This window comes from Protomyctophum parallelum (assembly GCF_964188405.1).
Source record: "Protomyctophum parallelum genome assembly, chromosome: 19".
Lineage (NCBI taxonomy): Eukaryota > Metazoa > Chordata > Actinopteri > Myctophiformes > Myctophidae > Protomyctophum > Protomyctophum parallelum.
Window position 1 is genome coordinate 45,300,859 of NC_139717.1, and position 15,988 is coordinate 45,316,846.

Consider the following 15,988-nt stretch of genomic DNA (forward strand, 5'->3'; position numbering starts at 1 on the left):
AGCCGTTAGCTTAAATTGCTAATATTATAAGCTAACCGCATTACTAAAGCCAATGTATTGCGGTAAATTACTATTATTATTATTATTAAATTACTTATACAAGTGAGTCGCGTTATATTTACCTTAAATACCAGCCAAAGTACATTCCAAATAAACAATTATTAGCCACGTTATGTTGTTATATCAGTTTAATTAATACAAAACATTGCATTTCTTCTTCGTTGGTATAAGGGGAAATCTTGAAACACTTCCGAGTGCAAGTACATGAACCACGTGACCTTGCTGTTTTCTGCCCCTCAATATCGCAACCCAACTATTTTATAAGATTGCTCTCTGCATCATAAGTGCATAATACTTGTTTATTTGGAGTGAACATGACAATGACAAGTAAATAAATATTAACACGACTCCCGTCGATAAGTTATTTAGCCTGGACATTTCCGCATTTAGCTGAAAACGGGCTTAGTAGCCTACTATTTGGCTAGAGGCAGGAGCTAACGGCTAACAGTCCAGTAGCCCTGGTCCAGTGCATAGGCTACAGTGCTTCCGCAGCCCTCTGGTGATATTCTCAGTCCTGTGAGAGGATTTTCAAATCCCATCAAATAAACTAAACGATTTGTAGCTGTTGCAAAAGACACAAATCTACAGAGCTACAAATAAGATGAACTGGTTTCAACTTCACCTACAAAGATTCAAAGCTACAAATACGCTGTGTATCTTTTGTTCCCCTCTATTGAGAACAAAGGGACGTTTAATTAAAACTATGTGGTAACTGCATTATGTATTCATCTTTGTCTACTATTTGAATCTACCCCAATAACATAATAGGTGCTAAAAACATTGACATTTTCCAGTTACTATAGTTACTTTATAGATTTTGATAATTATTATAAAACATGCATTAATCACTTCAACCTTATATTCATTAGTATGAATAGGGTAGTAGTACTTAACTTAAGTAAATCAATTGGGTAATTTATAGTATAGGCCTACTACTTTTTTTAATTTGACACTTTTATAAAGGCTAATTTCCTTACTATACCCTGACCCAGAATTAAAATAGCTTAACTCTTGTTTTTGACTCAATACTGCCCCACCTGGGGGGGTAGAGTACCGCCTTTTAGCAATGAAGAGGAAACAGCGCCCCCCAAATGCCACTGACCACGGAACTGCATCTTTGAAGACCAAATTATCAGATTGCTGTAGCTCTGCAAGACATTACTCTATAAGCCATATCTCGAAAACTAGTGGGTCAAACTGCACAAACAATATGTCAATTTGAAGCTATGATTCCCTGCTTTAATATGACATGATAAAAACAAAAATGAAAAAAATCCAATGGCAGTCTCTCGATCAAATTCAGTCACAAATGGTTCTAAGTTTATATTTAAAATGACCAGAGGGCCACAATGTTGCACAACATTGCACTGCTCACTTCACAGGGGTGTGATTCTTATTATTATTACAGTATTAGTTTTTTTCTTATGAAAGCAGAGAGTCTTCTGTTTCATACGGTATATAGTATGTACATGTCGCTATAGGCCTTATTTTGAGAATAATAGTTATTCAGGTCCATGCATTCTCTGAAATCCTCTCTGGTGGGCGCAAGCTGCATTCAATAGCCAATTACTGACAAACTATACATGGGATCAATGTGTATTTGTTTTCCTCCTAAAAGTAGACATTCAGGGCTTTCATTCAGTGTGTAGTATGTATATGATATTATTTGTGTTCATTTTTATATCTGTCTGTCAATGTCTGTCAACTTCAACCTTCCATATCTCTGCTGTTTTTTCAAGCGAGCAGCGTGCAGCAAAAAGCAGGTGTTAGAAAAAGGTCAATATCTCCAGAATGGAAGATGGTAGAATCATATATATATTTTAAATTGAAGTGGACAAGTTTGGCTTTCTTTTGATTTATGCGGTGTGATTCTCGCTATAAGAGGCCCCTCGCTGTGGGCCAAGTCCAATGTTAATCGCTTAGCACCACCAAGCCTGAGAAAATTTCACACTGTAGCACTCAATGTGTTAATGTGGGTTTATCAGAGCGATAAAGTGCAGCTGTGATTGAGTAGCTGCTGCTGCGTCCGTGCACCAATAGAGCGACCGCGGCGGCGGCACCATGCTTGAAATATTAAATAAAAATATGTCTGGCTTCGGGCCGGGCTCGGGCCGTTTCTGGACTTTACCAACGGGCTTAGGGTCGGGCTGGCCCTTACCTCCACGGGCCCGGGCCGGGCCAGGGCCTATGTTTTAGGCCCGTGCAGGGCTCTAGCCACTATAGCTCCAGAGGGCTGATTATTATTCTGGACCCACTGAAAGAAATCGTTATATCAATTATTTTAAGCCTATAGAATCAAGCCTTCCAGGATCCTGGTGAATCATGACCATTTTGACTAGAAAACATACATTAACAACTTCAACCCTGAGAAAATAGCTCACCTGTGAGCTATGCAAATTTTGAACTTGTGAAATGAGACAAGTAGTTAGATGGGGCACTATTATTCCCCAGGGACCCCAGATGTCCGATTTCGGCACTGAAGACACTCCCTAGGGACGAGGGGGCGGGGCCTAACCCTTTTTTCCGATGACGTCATAGTATTGATTTTGCTGATTGGAGTTTCCGGTATCTATTGATCTCATCAGATTGCATGAGGACGGCAGTTTCATCTGTGCCAGTTTGGGTCAGCATATTGATTATGTATACATGCATTTTCATCTTTGGCAGTTGGGGGATCAATATGATTCTAGTTCTGCTTTCGAATTGGTTTCACATCCCCATCTGTTCAAACTGAACTGCGCATGCACTGATTTTATTGATTTTGCTGGGTGTGTGTGTGTGTGTGTGTGTGTGTGTGTGTGTGTGTGTATTGCTCTTACTCCCATTTTTGGGAAAATGTATTGAACGAGTTATAAGCAGACAAATTATAGCGATGGTTTTTAACAGCTTAGATTATTTCCAGTTTGGTTATAAAAGTCAGAGAGGAACTGATGATGCAACTATCAGCCTGCTTATCCCCATCTTACTAGGCCACGGTGTTTTTTATTGATTTTACGTTTCCTTTCAACCGCAAGCAGTGGTCTCAGTTGTCTTACTGAGGAAGGGGGGACAGTGGGGAGGAAGCACACAGAGCATATCTATTATCTCTTCAGAACTGGTGCGGGGAAGAAAAAAAAAACTCGTTAGGGATCAATGTGACAAAAACAAAATAACTTGTCATTCATGAAGAGGAACCTGTGGAGGCCATTACAAATGGTGGACAAATAGTGGAGGTAGTAGACAGTTTTAAATACTTAGGCAGATATATTGACAGCAAACTCATTTGCAGTGAAAATACTGAACAGATTTTTAAAACTTGTAACCAACGTCTCCACCTACTACGTAAGCTCAACTCCTTTAGAGTGAGCAAGCATATCGTGGAAACAGTCTATAAAAACCTGATAGAGGGAGTCTTGTGTTTTAACATGGCAATGCGGTTTGGCAATCTAAAGGTCAAAGGAAGAAGCAAGCTGCAGCGAATAGTAAATCTAGCCTCAAAAATAATTGGGAAGAGACACCAGCAATTAGGCTGTATCTACAATGAGATACTTCGTAAAAAAAAAAAAAACTATCAAGATAGCAAACGACCCCGTCTCATCCACCCTGCACCGACTTCCAGCTACTTCCCTCTGGTAGACGGTACAAACTAGGCATGCCATGGTATGAGATTTTACAGTACGGTACGATGCCGATATTGATAATCTATACCTCGGTATTCCAAGGTATTTATATTTATAAAAATAAAATAAAAAGATTGCCCCCCTGACCTATGTCTAGTGACTACCTCCACATCCTTATAAGCCCTTCTTTGTTCCCCAACATGCAGGCCTACACATATATATATATATATATATATATATATCATAATATATGCCATGATTATGAATTGATTACCCTGGACCGAATGGAAACAAGACAGCAAGGACTTTTATCAGTGATCCCTTTGGATATGTGGTTGACTGTATCCTGTACTGATTACACTTCTGCCAATAATGTATTCAGTCAGTGAATCAATAGCTATTCCCCAGTCCCCATTGTATTTCACTGTACTATGGCTCCCCCTAATGGCCGTTTTGTACCCAGTATGGTGGAGCAGAGGTGATGCAATCTGCGCATGATCACAACTGTCAATGTGTGCCTCCGTGTTGACAGTCCACACTTAGTTACTACATATGGAAATATGGAATATACATTTGGATCTGGGTGTTTTTCAGCAACACTAACTCAAAGGTAGGAAGCAACTTTTCAATCTACTGCATCTGTGGGGTGAAAATATTTGTGTTAAGTGTTGTTGATGTTGTTGTAACCGTTTGTTTTTTACTGTTTGGTAAAGTTTTGCATGGTTCAGGTTGTCTTAAGGTTTTGTTTTAATGTATGACTTGGCTTATTTTGGTACGTGGTGGCGTATTTTGTGACAGTTGCATGGTTCATGATGTCTTAATGTTTTGTTTTAATGCATGACATGGGTTATTTTTGGTATGTGATGTGGTGTTTTGTGACATTTGCATGGTTCACGGTGTCTTAAGGTTTTGTTTTAATGTATGACATGGGTTATTTTTGGTATGTGGTGTGGTGTTTTGTGACAGTTGCATGGTTCATGATGTCTTAATGTTTTGGTTTAATGTATGACTTGGGTTATTTTGTGGTATCTGATGTGGGGTTTTGTGACATTTGCATGGTTCACGGTGTCTTAAGGTTTTGTTTTAATGTATGACTTAGGGTATTTTTTTTGGTAAGTGGTGGTGTATTTTGTGTCTTATTGTCTTGGTTTAATGTATGACTTGGGTTATTTTTGGTATGTGGTGTGGTGTTTTGTGACATTTGCACGGTTCATGATGTCTTAATGTTTTGGTTTAATGTATGACTTGGGTTATTTTTGGTAGGTGGTGGTGTATTTTGTGACATTTGCATGGTTCAGGGTGTCTTAATGTTTTGTTTTAATGCATGACATGGGTTATTTTTGGTACGTGATGTGGTGTTTTGTGACATTTGCACGGTTCATGATGTCTTAATGTTTTGGTTTAATGTATGACTTGGGTTATTTTTGGTATGTGGTGTGATGTTTTGTGACAGTTGCACAGTTCATGATGTCTTAATGTTTTGGTTTAATGTGTGACTTGGGTTATTTTTGGTATGTGATGTGGTGTTTTGTGACATTTGCATGTTTCAGGTTGTCTTAATGTTTTATTTTATTGTATGACATGGGTTATTTTTTTTTTGGTATGTGGTGTGGTGTTTTGTGACATTTGCATGGTTCAGGTTGTCTTAAGGTTTTGTTTAATGTATGACTGGGGTTATTTTGGTACGTGATGGTGGATTTTGGGACATTTGCACGGTTCAGTTTGTTTTAAGGTTTTGTTTTAATGTATAACTTGGGTTATTTTTGGTACGTGAGGGTGTATTTTGGGACATTTGCACGGTTCAGTTTGTTTTAAGGTTTTGTTTTAATGTATAACTTGGGTTATTTTTTGGTATGTGGTGTGGTGTTTTGTGACATTTGCATGGTTCAGGGTGTCTTAATGTTTTGTTTTAATGCATGACATGGGTTATTTTTGGTACGTGGTGATGTATTTTTGGTATGTGGGTATGTGGTTGGGGAATTTTTACATGGTTCATGATGTCTTAATGATTTGTTTAAGGTATGAGTTGTATTATTTCGGTAAGTGATTGTATGTTTTGTGGGATTGGCATGGTTCAGGTTGGCTTAATGGTTTATTTTAATGTATGCCTTGGATTATTTTTGGTACATGGGAGTGTATTTTGTGGCGTTTGCATGGTGCATGGTTCAGGCATGCCGCGGGCATGTCTGTGGCCGTTTGAGCTGTGAGGTTGGGGGTTAATACTGAGTAATGTACGGTTAGTTCATGCTAGTAGGGTACATGTTTAAAGTAATCATGTATATCATATTGGCGTAACTAAATTTGAAATGAGTTGAGTGGACTATGTATTTTTAGATGAACACACTATGTTGTTCACCTACAATTATAGGGATCGATGACTAGAGTAGATTGACGGCATTTTACAATAGCTACTATTACGTATTATTGACATTTAAAGTTAGATAGACTATAGTCTATACTACATGGTGGTATAGGCATCCATGGATTTCCAGGGAATTCAACCCGAATCTGTAGACGGGGTCTGTACACAAAACACAATGTTTTGTGTTGACAATAACTACGAAGCAATAACAGCCATCATACTAGTAAATATTATGTATACTAGTTAAATTATCTAAACTCTGTGATTTGGCATAGACATTTTTCACGACACATAGGAAGAGTCTAAACTACATGCATAATAATAAAATATGGTTGAATGTTTCAAATACTGGATAGTTAGAATGGGTCATGCATGTTTTTAATACAAGCACCTTAACATCACCATGTCTGATGGTGCAGTGTGTAAATGTAACAGGTTATCTACATGGTGTATACTAAAGCATGTAATACTGATGTACCGATGTTTTTCCAAGAGTTCAGATCGTATAGTTTAGAAAATTGTGTAAGTCTATACTATATGAGGTCTTTAGATCATGGTCAGCACCAAATATCATACCAAAAGTCTGTATCTTATGTTTATCAGCTTTTATTTTGATCAGAAAATAGGCAATTATGCAGATGAACATACACTGTAGCACAACATGGAGCAAAATGTACAAGACAATGAATTCACCAGGACATCAAATATACTCAGTCATCAACTATTTATAATGTATGTATATATATATATATATATATATATATATATATATATACATATATATATATATATATATAGATATATATATATAGATATATATACAACGATGCAATCAGGTCAATCATAGTGGCAATAGTTATGTCCTTGATTATTATTTTTTGGATCATATCAGGGTAAATCCTTCCAGTAATGCAAATAAGATGTACATAGCCTATGGATTCTTGACATTGGCAGTGGTCCTACCTCAATACCGGTAGTTCTCAATACCTTAATAACCCCCGGTATAAAATCATCAGTCCACAACTTGTGCATTAAATCTTTAAAATGATTGTAGAAGTAATATCGGGGCGTAATATTCAAACATGTGTGCTCGGTTTGACTAGAATGGTCTATGCGGCAGCCGTTGCAATCATCCTTCATCTGTTCGGTTATAGCGTTTGCGAGTAGTTGACCAACATGTATTTTCAGAATATCTGTAAGATTTGTGGGGTTTGTCCCAGCAAACTCATCCAAAGTCAGTGGCCAATTCAGGGGGTATGGCGGCGAAAGCAATGGTGTGCCGGAGGCTGGAGGGTCATGGGGAGCAGTTGAATTTGGGGGTGATAGGTCTACCCTCTCAAAATACTCAGTGTCCCCCGCACCATAGCCCCAAAATCCCCTCTCAAAATGTTCATCGTTCTCCGGATCATAGTCGCAAAATGCCCTGGGCATCATCATATTCATCGCTGTCCGTATCTGCAGTACTGATGTTATGCCACCACGGGAGGTGTATACATGGTCCATTGCGGGTCCATCCACCATGAGAGGTCCCTTCATTCGAGTTTGATTCTCCCAATGAAGAAGTAGAATCCTCCATGGTGCGTGAATGGCGCAATATACTGGCAATAATGAGTTAGCATTTTACCTATAGTGTAGGAGGGGGTGGGCTGGTAGCTGCAATTGTTGGTCCATCGGTTTCTAGATCAGAGTGGGGTGTGGGTGCATCGTTTTCTAGGGCGCTGTACGAATTATGATTTACAGGACGGTTATCCATTGAGAATAATGTAGCGCCAGCTGGCTTTGGGGGATCACCGAGCGAGAAGCTACTATGTCTGGAATCACCGAACGAGAACCCCGTAGGTCTGGAATGGCATGTCTGGTAATCCACAAGCCTCAGTTTCTTTTCATTGAAGTAGTCCAATGATCGTGAATCCACACGTTTGACGCCTCTAAGGTAGCCTTCCAGTAGGTCCAAAGATTGATTCTCTATAGTTGTGAAGAAATCCAAGGCTTCACACATCACATGCTTTAGAATCCCTAAATCATCCACACCAACGGCTAGTTGGATTGGAAAGCATTTCTCTTTCTCCATGATACTCTTAGGTCTTTCAACTGGGGTACCGCATTGAGATTTGTATCTTAGTAGCAACCATAAGTTTGACCTAGAACAGTCAACGATGAAGCCCTCAGTGTCACTACGCGAGGGCATTTCAGAGCTCGCCCGTACAAATCGAGATGGCTTGATATAGCCAGGGTTTATCTTTGTATCCAATTGCAAATACTTACAGAACTCAAGAATAGGAGGGACCAATCGCTCAAATTCAGATGCATAGATGCGTATGTAAGGCAGCCGGTCTTCAAAGATACTGTCGCCTGTTTCCAATGCATAGAGTTCAATAAATCGATGATTCTTGAATGGAAAAAAAGACAGACGAATTTTCCGGCCGTCGGATAAGGCCCAAACTTTCCTATTCTCATCTTGGTAGCACGTAGAGTACATGTTGTCTTTCTTTCTTTACGGGGAGCTAGTGTCTCTATTGTAGGATTACTCAGTTATGTAGGGTTATTCTCCGTATTTAACAACATCCCCGGAGAGGTGGAGCCTAAAGAATAACTGCCATACTAATCATGGCCGGCCTTTGAGGTCAAACAGGGTTTTGTATACAGTACCGGATACGTTACACCCCCAACAAAAGAAGGAAGGATCATCACCAATGCATAATCCTGATTAGTTACAATACTCGCAAAGTTTAGTATACTACCACCGTAAGAACCTAACTAGAATCTAACACCGGTAATAGTGTAAATATATATATATATATATATATATATATATATATATGAAATAAAAACAACAATGAAGATATGTTGATATTTTTTATTTAATTACTGAGAAACATAGCACGTATTTACACAAGTATGTTACACATTACATTTAATAGACATGTTCAGTTCATTCCATTTCGTTTTGGGGTTTCAACCAGGTAGAGTTGGGTTTCAACTATCTAGTTTTTAGGTGAAGCAGACGCTGAGATCGTCGACATGCCTTGGGTGCAGACAGAGGGGAGGGTACGTTTTCATCATCAGAGTCTGCAGGGGATGGTGGTGGATTGGAGTAGTTCTCTGGTTCAGAGTTCGGTGCTCGGGAGGACGGGGTTGTAAGGGAGAGGTGTACAAATTCCGCATTTTCGGACAGTCCAGGAGTTTTCTTGCTCGTAGTCATGTCCAATGGTTCGATGCTAGCAAAATATTCCTCATCCGTATCGATTATTAACCCGTCCGACTCGAAGTCCTGCTCATCAATTCTCGACATATGGCTACTTAGCAGCTCCGCGGCCATAATCTCGTCCTCAGCCCTCTCTTTGTATAATTCAAAATCACGGGTATAGGCAAATCTACCCCATGTTGAATTATATTCCGCTAGTCTGAGAGGGGTAATATACGGGCTATATGACTGGTGCTCCACAGGTTCAACGGGGTTACGTGGTTTACCCATAGCCTCCATGACTAATAGTGAGAGGAGATAGTTAATGACAATTGGTATTTCGTGAGAAATTATCTCCTATAGCCTTATCCTCTGGTGTGAATAAGCCTTATCCTCTGGTGTGAATAAGCCTAACTCTCTTTGCTCTATACATACATCTAGATCTGAGCCCTCCCTTTTAAATAGTTTGTTCCTTAGCTATACACCCCACCCCTCTCAGTGATTATTCATGGTAGTGTCTACAATACATTTACACTGATACATTTCAACTAGGCTATTAACTTATGTTGTCGTCAGCATTTTCAAACCAGTATCTAAAAAATAATGCATGTTTCTACATGTACATGTATCAATTTTTGTTAATTATTAGCCATACGATTTTGAACAATATTGATCAATATACTTTATAATTTAAGCTTGGAGAGTCCACGGCATAGGCTATATAGAGTAGATGCATAGATGTAGATAATATCCTTATTGCCAGTATATTGCGCCATTCACGCACCATGGAGGATTCTACTTCTTCATTGGGAGAATCAAACTCGAATGAAGGGACCTCTCATGGTGGATGGACCCGCAATGGACCATGTATACACCTCCCGTGGTGGCATAACATCAGTACTGCAGATACGGACAGCGATGAATATGATGATGCCCAGGGCATTTTGCGACTATGATCCGGAGAACGATGAACATTTTGAGAGGGGATTTTGGGGCTATGGTGCGGGGGACACTGAGTATTTTGAGAGGGTAGACCTATCACCCCCAAATTCAACTGCTCCCCATGACCCTCCAGCCTCCGGCACACCATTGCTTTCGCCGCCATACCCCCTGAATTGGCCACTGACTTTGGATGAGTTTGCTGGGACAAACCCCACAAATCTTACAGATATTCTGAAAATACATGTTGGTCAACTACTCGCAAACGCTATAACCGAACAGATGAAGGATGATTGCAACGGCTGCCGCATAGACCATTCTAGTCAAACCGAGCACACATGTTTGAATATTACGCCCCGATATTACTTCTACAATCATTTTAAAGATTTAATGCACAAGTTGTGGACTGATGATTTTATACCGGGGGTTATTAAGGTATTGAGAACTACCGGTATTGAGGTAGGACCACTGCCAATGTCAAGAATCCATAGGCTATGTACATCTTATTTGCATTACTGGAAGGATTTACCCTGATATGATCCAAAAAATAATAATCAAGGACATAACTATTGCCACTATGATTGACCTGATTGCATCGTTGTATATATATCTATATATATATCTATATATATATATATATATGTATATATATATATATATATATATATATATATATATATATACATACATTATAAATAGTTGATGACTGAGTATATTTGATGTCCTGGTGAATTCATTGTCTTGTACATTTTGCTCCATGTTGTGCTACAGTGTATGTTCATCTGCATAATTGCCTATTTTCTGATCAAAATAAAAGCTGATAAACATAAGATACAGACTTTTGGTATGATATTTGGTGCTGACCATGATCTAAAGACCTCATATAGTATAGACTTACACAATTTTCTAAACTATACGATCTGAACTCTTGGAAAAACATCGGTACATCAGTATTACATGCTTTAGTATACACCATGTAGATAACCTGTTACATTTACACACTGCACCATCAGACATGGTGATGTTAAGGTGCTTGTATTAAAAACATGCATGACCCATTCTAACTATCCAGTATTTGAAACATTCAACCATATTTTATTATTATGCATGTAGTTTAGACTCTTCCTATGTGTCGTGAAAAATGTCTATGCCAAATCACAGAGTTTAGATAATTTAACTAGTATACATAATATTTACTAGTATGATGGCTGTTATTGCTTCGTAGTTATTGTCAACACAAAACATTGTGTTTTGTGTACAGACCCCGTCTACAGATTCGGGTTGAATTCCCTGGAAATCCATGGATGCCTATACCACCATGTAGTATAGACTATAGTCTATCTAACTTTAAATGTCAATAATACGTAATAGTAGCTATTGTAAAATGCCGTCAATCTACTCTAGTCATCGATCCCTATAATTGTAGGTGAACAACATAGTGTGTTCATCTAAAAATACATAGTCCACTCAACTCATTTCAAATTTAGTTACGCCAATATGATATACATGATTACTTTAAACATGTACCCTACTAGCATGAACTAACCGTACATTACTCAGTATTAACCCCCAACCTCACAGCTCAAACGGCCACAGACATGCCCGCGGCATGCCTGAACCATGCACCATGCAAACGCCACAAAATACACTCCCATGTACCAAAAATAATCCAAGGCATACATTAAAATAAACCATTAAGCCAACCTGAACCATGCCAATCCCACAAAACATACAATCACTTACCGAAATAATACAACTCATACCTTAAACAAATCATTAAGACATCATGAACCATGTAAAAATTCCCCAACCACATACCCACATACCAAAAATACATCACCACGTACCAAAAATAACCCATGTCATGCATTAAAACAAAACATTAAGACACCCTGAACCATGCAAATGTCACAAAACACCACACCACATACCAAAAAATAACCCAAGTTATACATTAAAACAAAACCTTAAAACAAACTGAACCGTGCAAATGTCCCAAAATACACCCTCACGTACCAAAAATAACCCAAGTTATACATTAAAACAAAACCTTAAAACAAACTGAACCGTGCAAATGTCCCAAAATACACCATCACGTACCAAAATAACCCCAGTCATACATTAAACAAAACCTTAAGACAACCTGAACCATGCAAATGTCACAAAACACCACACCACATACCAAAAAAAAAATAACCCATGTCATACAATAAAATAAAACATTAAGACAACCTGAAACATGCAAATGTCACAAAACACCACATCACATACCAAAAATAACCCAAGTCACACATTAAACCAAAACATTAAGACATCATGAACTGTGCAACTGTCACAAAACATCACACCACATACCAAAAATAACCCAAGTCATACATTAAACCAAAACATTAAGACATCATGAACCGTGCAAATGTCACAAAACACCACATCACGTACCAAAAATAACCCATGTCATGCATTAAAACAAAACATTAAGACACCCTGAACCATGCAAATGTCACAAAATACACCACCACCTACCAAAAATAACCCAAGTCATACATTAAACCAAAACATTAAGACATCATGAACCGTGCAAATGTCACAAAACACCACACCACATACCAAAAATAACCCAAGTCATACATTAAACCAAGACAATAAGACACAAAATACACCACCACTTACCAAAAAAAATACCCTAAGTCATACATTAAAACAAAACCTTAAGACACCGTGAACCATGCAAATGTCACAAAACCCCACATCAGATACCACAAAATAACCCAAGTCATACATTAAACCAAAACATTAAGACATCATGAACCATGCAACTGTCACAAAACACCACACCACATACCAAAAATAACCCATGTCATACATTAAAACAAAACCTTAAGACACCGTGAACCATGCAAATGTCACAAAACACCACATCACATACCAAAAATAACCCATGTCATGCATTAAAACAAAACATTAAGACATCATGAACCATGCAACTGTCACAAAATACGCCACCACGTACCAAAATAAGCCAAGTCATACATTAAAACAAAACCTTAAGACAACCTGAACCATGCAAAACTTTACCAAACAGTAAAAAACAAACGGTTACAACAACATCAACAACACTTAACACAAATATTTTCACCCCACAGATGCAGTAGATTGAAAAGTTGCTTCCTACCTTTGAGTTAGTGTTGCTGAAAAACACCCAGATCCAAATGTATGTTCCATATTTCCATATGTAGTAACTAAGTGTGGACTGTCAACACGGAGGCACACATTGACAGTTGTGATCATGCGCAGATTGCATCACCTCTGCTCCACCATACTGGGTACAAAACGGCCATTAGGGGGAGCCATAGTACAGTGAAATACAATGGGGACTGGGGAATAGCTATTGATTCACTGACTGAATACATTATTGGCAGAAGTGTAATCAGTACAGGATACAGTCAACCACATATCCAAAGGGATCACTGATAAAAGTCCTTGCTGTCTTGTTTCCATTCGGTCCAGGGTAATCAATTCATAATCATGGCATATATTATGATATATATATATATATATATATATATATATATGTGTAGGCCTGCATGTTGGGGAACAAAGAAGGGCTTATAAGGATGTGGAGGTAGTCACTAGACATAGGTCAGGGGGGCAATCTTTTTATTTTATTTTTATAAATATAAATACCTTGGAATACCGAGGTATAGATTATCAATATCGGCATCGTACCGTACTGTAAAATCTCATACCATGGCATGCCTAGTTTGTACCGTCTACCAGAGGGAAGTAGCTGGAAGTCGGTGCAGGGTGGATGAGACGGGGTCGTTTGCTATCTTGATAGTTTTTTTTTTTTTTACGAAGTATCTCATTGTAGATACAGCCTAATTGCTGGTGTCTCTTCCCAATTATTTTTGAGGCTAGATTTACTATTCGCTGCAGCTTGCTTCTTCCTTTGACCTTTAGATTGCCAAACCGCATTGCCATGTTAAAACACAAGACTCCCTCTATCAGGTTTTTATAGACTGTTTCCACGATATGCTTGCTCACTCTAAAGGAGTTGAGCTTACGTAGTAGGTGGAGACGTTGGTTACAAGTTTTAAAAATCTGTTCAGTATTTTCACTGCAAATGAGTTTGCTGTCAATATATCTGCCTAAGTATTTAAAACTGTCTACTACCTCCACTATTTGTCCACCATTTGTAATGGCCTCCACAGGTTCCTCTTCATGAATGACAAGTTATTTTGTTTTTGTCACATTGATCCCTAACGAGTTTTTTTTTTCTTCCCCGCACCAGTTCTGAAGAGATAATAGATATGCTCTGTGTGCTTCCTCCCCACTGTCCCCCCTTCCTCAGTAAGACAACTGAGACCACTGCTTGCGGTTGAAAGGAAACGTAAAATCAATAAAAAACACCGTGGCCTAGTAAGATGGGGATAAGCAGGCTGATAGTTGCATCATCAGTTCCTCTCTGACTTTTATAACCAAACTGGAAATAATCTAAGCTGTTAAAAACCATCGCTATAATTTGTCTGCTTATAACTCGTTCAATACATTTTCCCAAAAATGGGAGTAAGAGCAATACACACACACACACACACACACACACACACACACACACACACACACCCAGCAAAATCAATAAAATCAGTGCATGCGCAGTTCAGTTTGAACAGATGGGGATGTGAAACCAATTCGAAAGCAGAACTAGAATCATATTGATCCCCCAACTGCCAAAGATGAAAATGCATGTATACATAATCAATATGCTGACCCAAACTGGCACAGATGAAACTGCCGTCCTCATGCAATCTGATGAGATCAATAGATACCGGAAACTCCAATCAGCAAAATCAATACTATGACGTCATCGGAAAAAAGGGTTAGGCCCCGCCCCCTCGTCCCTAGGGAGTGTCTTCAGTGCCGAAATCGGACATCTGGGGTCCCTGGGGAATAATAGTGCCCCATCTAACTACTGAGACATTCTGCAATATGAGCACACTTTCAATTCCATACTTGTACTTAAGTAAAACAATTGAGTACTTTTTCCACCACTGAAATCATATAATTAAATATGCAATCTTGTTGTTTGTTTTCTCACAGAATCAGAGGTGTTATGGTCATAACTCACCAGGATCCTGGATGGATTGATATAAATATTTTAGTAAATCTCTATGGGAGAGTTTTCAGCTCTATGGCTGTTCCATAGCTGCTCCCCACTGTATTACACTGTACCATGGCTCCCCCTAGTGGCCGTTTGTGGTGCGTGCACCGTACACGCTCCAGGCTCCACTCTATGTGCGATTGTGCGTAACGTGCGTTCACACACAGCTGTAGCAGTGTGGTTTGAAAACACTTTAATAATAAAACTACAACTAAAAGGTGTGTGAGAGAGAACTATTTACAGAACAGTCCCATGAAAGATTTCGAATCTGCTCGTTAGGTCTTGTTGATCCAATCGGTTGGTCAGGCCCGCAGAGAGAGGTGTTACGGTGAATTTGGTGACCTGACGAAATATGTGACCGTCTTGTGGACTTGACATAATAAATAACTCACATGGTGATCTTTAAATACGAGCCTGTCTAAATACCGCCAGGTTGAACTCTGCTAATAAACAAACCGCAGTGATTTACGTTCAGACACTGACGTCACGTGACGTCTAGAGACGATGGTCACACATTTCAGCAGGTCACCAATGTCACCGTGACGTCACAGCGCTATGCTGGACTGACCGAGTGGCTTTGGAATTCAGCTCTAAGAGACGGTGTTCCAGAAGCTTCATTGAAATCTACACTTTTCAGGTACAAAATGAGTAGGCTATTGATGCTCCTGAATGGTTGAACACATTGT